At 45.3% G+C, this 6,000-nt stretch overlaps 1 long non-coding RNA gene across 1 annotated transcript in view; it reads right to left on the reverse strand.

Moving 5' to 3' along the window:
- The window catches only part of LOC146859721 (uncharacterized), a 110,289-nt gene extending 105,430 nt beyond the window's left edge, over window positions 1–4,859 (reverse strand). Inside the window, exon 1 of the long non-coding RNA XR_014979047.1 lies at window positions 4,629–4,859. This is a non-coding gene — a long non-coding RNA (uncharacterized LOC146859721). The remainder of the gene's footprint in view (window positions 1–4,628) is intronic.
- Window positions 4,860–6,000: the final 1,141 nt, after the last annotated feature.

Consider the following 6,000-nt stretch of genomic DNA (forward strand, 5'->3'; position numbering starts at 1 on the left):
AACACGCATCAATATACACATATACAACCAGAGTGGAACTCACATGAGTGCACATGCAGTAAAACACACACACACAAACACGCATCAGTATACACATATACAACCAGAGTGGCACTCACATGAGTGCACATGCAGTTAAACACACACACACAAACATGCATCAGTATACACATATACAACCAGAGTGGCACTCACATGAGTGCACATGCAGTAAAACACACACACACAAACACGCATCAGTATACACATATACAAATAGAACGGCACTTACATGAGTGCACATGCAGTAAAACACACACACAAACACGCATCAGTATACACATATACAACCAGAGTGGCACTCACATGAGTGCACATGCAGTAATACACACACACACAAACACGCATCAGTATACACATATACAGCCAGAGTGGCACTCACATGAGTGCACATGCAGTAAAACACACACACAAACACGCATCACTATACACATATACAACCAGAATGGCACTCACATGTGCGTATATGCAGTGAAACACACACACACAACCACACATAGAAATATAGCCATATAAAGCAAGAGTGGCATTCACATGTACACAGAAGCAGTAAAACACACACGCACAACCACACATGCATATACACGTATACAACCATTCATATATATACATATATAGCCATATATACACATATACCACCATGCATATATTTATATGTATATATAGCAAGAGTGGCATTCACATGTATGCACATGCAATAAAACACACAACCACATGTGGGCATATACAAACGCAAAAAGAGTGGCACTTACACGTGTGCACAGGCAGCAAAACACACACACACAACCATGCACATGCATGCACCTACACATATACAAATAGAGCTGCACTCACATGTACACAAATGCAGTAAAACGCACACAACAACCAGACGTGCACACATTTTCACAATAGCACACACACAATCCGGGTGCCTGACACTCAGAGGGTTCTCTCATAAGAAACGCGTAAAAATCCCCAGAGCAGCCCAAGAGCTCAAGGTATTGTCAGTAGGACAATCCTGCACCAGTGCATATCTGCACAAGATGTGTGCACAACTGAGTGCAAAGCAACACAAGCCCTGATGAATACATAACACGGCAAACTGTGCTCTGACTCAGTCACCACTGCAAGGTATCCGAGATATTTGACATGTTCTGGGCCATTGAGGCATCATGGTGTTGTAACGAGTCCGCCGCCACCCCAGTTCCAATGACTTCTGCAGAAACATAACGTCCAATAACATTGTAAAACCTCCACTTCCCAAGACACACCATCAATTCCTCCATCTGACTACTATACACCTTCGCCCCTCCCAATAAAATTGTAATACCTCGTAATAATACTGTGCCATACACCCGGCCTAGTCACACTGTATAGTAACCCCTAGGTGAGCACACTGTGCAATAGCCCCTATACAACAGCCCTGTGCCATACACCTACAGACCAGCATGGTGCAATACTCCACAGCAAACACCAATGATAAATACTCCCTACCAAACAACACTGTGCAATACTTACTTCTCAGCATCCCTGTACAGAACTCCTGCACAACAACACTGTGACTTATCATCTACAGAACAACACTGTGCAATACTCTGCCAAATCGCTCTGTATAGTAACCCCTACCCAAAAACACTATGCAATACTGCCTATCCACTCCATTGTACAATAACTTCTACACAACAACAGTGTCCCATACCAACTAGAAAATAACACTGGAACGTACTCTCTATTAAATAACAGTGTGCGATTCCTGTACAAAACAACACTGTCCAATGCTCCTAGCAAATAACACTGTGCAATCCCTATACCGAACAACACTGTGCAATTTTCCTAGCAATACCATTTGCAATCCCTATACTGAATAACCCTGTACAGTTTTACTAGCAAATAACACTGTGCAGTCGTATACTGAACAACACTGTGCAATCCCTATACTGAACAACACTGTGCAATGCCATTAGCAAATAACACTGTGCAGTCCCTATACTGAACAAAACTGTATAGGGGTTGCACAATGTTATTTGCAAGGAGCATTGCACCGTGTTGTTCAATATAGGGATTTCACAATGATATTTGCTAGGATAATTGCACAGTGTTTTTCAGTATAAGGGTTGCACAATGTTTCCTAGGATAATTGCTAGCAAATAACACTATGCAATCCACATACTGAACAACACTGTGCAATTCTGTTAGCAAATAACACTGTGTAGTCCCTATATTGAACAATACTGTGCAATGCTGCTACCAAGTAACATTGTGCAATCCCTATACTGAACAACACTGTGTAATAACCCTCTGAAACAACACTTTGTAAAATCTTTAAGTGAAAAGTGCTGTGCAATGCCCCTACATAATTACATTGTGCAATACCCACTTATGAACAACACTGTACAATACCTCTATAAAATAACATTGTGCAATACTATCCACCCATCAACACCGTGTAATGCTCCTTGCAAATAACACTGTGCAATACCCTATACAGAATAACACTGTGCAATTATCCCAGCAAATCCACCAATCAACACTGTGTAATGCTCCTTGCAAATAACACTGAACAATACCCTACACTGAATAACACTGTGCAATTGTCCCAGCAAATAACAATGTGCAATCCCTATACTGAACAACACTGTGCAATTTTCCTAGCAAATAACATTGTGCAATACCCACTGATGAACAACACTGTGCAATACCTCTATAAAATAACATTGTGCAATACTATACACCCATCAATACTGTGTAATGCTCCTTTCAAATAACACTGTGCAATACCCTATACTGAATAACACTGTGCAATTATCCCAGCAAATAACAATGTGCAATCCCTATACAGAACAACACTGTGCTATGCTCTTAGCAAATAACAATGTGCGATACCCACTTGTAAACAACACTGTACAACACCTCTTTAAAATAACATTGTGCAGTACTATCCACTCAACAACACTGTCCGATGTTCCCAGCAAAATTAAACTGAGTAATACCCTATACTGAACAACAATGTGCAATACTGATAGCAAATAACTTTGTTCAGTCCCTATACTGAAGAACACTGTCCAATGTTCCTCCGTGACAACACTATGCAAATCTCTTAAGCAAAAATACTTTGAAACGCCCCTACCAAATAACACTGTGCAATACCACTTGTAACAACATTGTGCAAAATCCTTAAGTGAAAAATACCGTGCATGCCCCTACCAAATATCATTGTACAATACCCATCTATGAACAACACTGTAAACTACCTCTGTAAAATAACATTGTGCAGCACTATCCACTCATCGACACTGTGCAATGCGCCTAGCAAATACCACTGTGCAATAATCTATACTAAACAACACTGTGCAATTATCTAAGCAAATAACATAGTACAACCCCTATACTGAACAACACTGTGCAATTATCCTAGGAAGCATTGTGCAACCCTTATACTGAAAAACACTGTGCAATTATCCTAGCAAATATCATTGTGAAATCCCTATATTGAACAACACGGTGCAATGCTCCTTGCAAATAACATTGTGCAATCCCTATACTGAACAACACTGTGCAATGCTCCTCCATGACAACACTGTGCAAAATCCGTAGCTAAAAATACTGTGCAATGCCCCTACCAAATAACACTGTGCAATACCCACTTATGAACAACACTGTACAATACCTCTATAAAATAACATTGTGCAGCACTATCCACTCAACAACACTGTGCAATGTCGTTAGCAAATAATATTGCCAGTCACTATACTGAACAACACTGTGCAATGCTCCTAGCAAATAACACTTTGCAATACCCACTTGTGAACAGCACCGTGCAATAGCTCTATAAATTAACATTGTGCAGTCCCTATACTTAACAATACTGTGCAATGCTCCTACCAAATAACACTGTGCAATTCCCTTTACTGAAGAACACTGTACAAAAACGCCCAAAATATCCCTACCTGTCAATATTGTGGACTACTCACTGTGCAATAACACTGTGCAATACCCCTACAGAATAACACTATGCAATACGCTCTCACCGGCAACACTGTTCCTTATACCCTGCCAAACTACAATGTGAAATGATGTCACACCCATGGAACCACACTATGCAAATCCCACTGGCCAGCAAGAAGGTGCAGCAGCCCCTCCCCACCTCCCAAACAAAAAACACTGTTCAAAGTTCCATGTTCAGGAAAAGCTGTTATAAAACCCGGACAAGAGCACTTTTAATAGCCCACACTAACACTGCATACTAGGACCAAGCCCCCCCCCCCCCCCCCAACAGCCTGACGCAATAACGTTGTGCCAATGCCACCTTCCAATAACTATTTCTATATTTACACCGAACAAGACTGTCCAATCATCCCCCGGTCTTCCCGCGCCGCTGTCCAATACTCAGCATTGAAAAGTGCTCGCCCCGCCCCCTACAACCTTTAAGACTGCACACCCTGGCATACTACACTGTGCAACAGCCCCTGCGGTCCCCGCATGAAAAGTTCCCTGCACAGGAGCTGTTGACTGTGCTCTTGTGTTTAACAAAGTCCTGCACGTGTCCAGCAGGGTACCACCACCTCCACAGCGCCACCTCCCGCGCAAACAGTGCATCTGTCACTTACTGCCAGGGCTGCAGCCGGCTCCTGTCCGGGGGAGCGGGAGAGCCACGTGCAGGCAGCTTTCCGGTGTGTGCTACTCGTGCCCCCGTCCTCCCGGTATGCAGAAAGGATTCCGTGCTGTGCGGGGGTGAGAGGGGGGGGGGGGCGACACCGGTATTAATAACCCCCTCTCTCCCCCGTGCATGCTCCATAGTGTTTGGAGTCCGGATGCTGACGAGAGAGGCCACCGTTCCTGCTGCCCCCTCTCTTCCCTCCGAATGCTCTTATGGTGAAGGTGTTGGAGGGGGTTTCTTCTTGCAAGAGGGGGGTCTGGAGTGGAAGTCACGACTCCCCCAGTGTGAGGAACGCGCTCTGCCTGCAGCCCTGACGCAGCTGAGGCATTAGTCACCCCCAGAGTCACGATTTGTGGAAGTCCGTGCTGTTTCTACAAAACACGGCAAGCCCGCTGGGGGTTAGAAGGGCGCTATTTATGTGACCCGGGGGTGGGGAGAGGCTGTGCTGAGTACCTCTCAACATGTGTCTCAATCAGGAAGGGGTTAGGAGGAGACCCACACCCCCCCAGGCACCCCCACCAGGAAAACATCAATTAATCTGACAGACTGAGCAGCTCCCAGACGCTTTATTATAGCCCCCCGCACCTGCTGAAAGAAATAGCATTTTGTAAACACGACCCACGCAGACTACAGCGATTCCCTACGTAGCGTGGATGTAGCGCCAAGAAGCTGGAGGTTCGGTATTTCTCTGTGTTTTGATTTGCCCGCCCCGTTCATGTAAGACTCTCTAATAAGACAATTTGCTGTCTATAAACATCCCTCCCACTTACTCTGCATAACACATTTAGAGCTACACCAATGATTGTCTGCATGTCTATCTACCTCTGTTTCTGTGCCCTTCCATGGTATGTCTGTTTATATGACTGTCATGTATGTCTACAGACACGCACGCACACTCACACACGCCATGCACACAACACTGAACGCTCTTCCGCAGAGGGGGCAGGTGTGTTCATTCTAGGTAAGGCAGCCCTCATGTCAGTCCTGCCTTCGAAAGTCCTCGGGAATCTCCCAGATCCGACGCTCCAGCACTCCCGAAAACAGCTCTGACATAAAAGAGACCTCCTCCCTCCCCACCAGGGCAGGCTTTGGCACGGAGGGTTTGGCGGAGGGAGGGAATCCCGCCTCAGCAACCGGGGATTCCCTGCGTTCTACGGTCACCCTCTGACCTCTGCGCCCCCTTAAACTGTCTGCCCCCTGGGCTTCAAGCCTGTAGACCAGCCGGAGGGGGTGAAGAGAAGAAAAGCTGCGTCTGGCCGGAGGTGGGAGCTCTTATAAGAGGGGTGGTGGGAGGGAGTGGAGTGGGGGCGCCAGCTCAACGC

The sequence above is a fragment of the Triturus cristatus genome, chromosome 3_1, assembly GCF_964204655.1.
Source record: "Triturus cristatus chromosome 3_1, aTriCri1.1, whole genome shotgun sequence".
Lineage (NCBI taxonomy): Eukaryota > Metazoa > Chordata > Amphibia > Caudata > Salamandridae > Triturus > Triturus cristatus.